The following is a 672-nucleotide window of genomic DNA, read 5'->3' on the forward strand; positions in this document are numbered from 1 at the left end:
TATATAATTACTCAATTTATCCTTTGAGGAGTCATAGCCGTAAGTATGGGCACGACCGAGATAAAATGCGTAACGTCTTTCGAAGGTTTAATGCTCTTCAGAAGGTTTCCGAAGGATGTAACTGCGTTTGCACGTAACGTGGACAAAAGATAAGTTGATCTTCTCCAACGGCGCTGCCTTCGCCACGGGCACTTCCAACGTGTGGTGGTTGTACGACTTTTTCATAACGGTCCACATCTGACCCACGTTACTTCCAAGACGATGAGGTTATACAGCGTAGCGTAGTGCAATAAAGCGACATAGTAAGCAATGAATAATGGGGCGCGCACAATGATTTAGTGTACAGATGATGACTACAACAGTTTTGCACGTGATGAAGGATTTGTGCAAAAACTTCACTACTGTCGTAAAGGCTTGCCACTAGTTTTCTTCTCTTTCTTCCTTAAGGTTATTTTGACGAGTATGTACTTTACAGGAGTCTCTCAGCAAGCACGAAACAACGGACAATGTTTCGCAATTACGTGACAAATGTCGCTGACTGTCCAGCTGTGCTCCAGTACATAAACCATGCATGTAGCTGATATGTTATGCTGTATCTGCATATTTTTTTTCGTCTTTGCGAAGTGACGGTCGGTGTTGGTTCCGCCCCTCAACTAACGTGGATAATGAATA

The sequence above is a fragment of the Trypanosoma equiperdum genome, assembly GCF_001457755.1.
Source record: "Trypanosoma equiperdum strain OVI genome assembly, contig: ctg_1254, whole genome shotgun sequence".
In the NCBI taxonomy this organism is placed as follows: domain Eukaryota; phylum Euglenozoa; class Kinetoplastea; order Trypanosomatida; family Trypanosomatidae; genus Trypanosoma; species Trypanosoma equiperdum.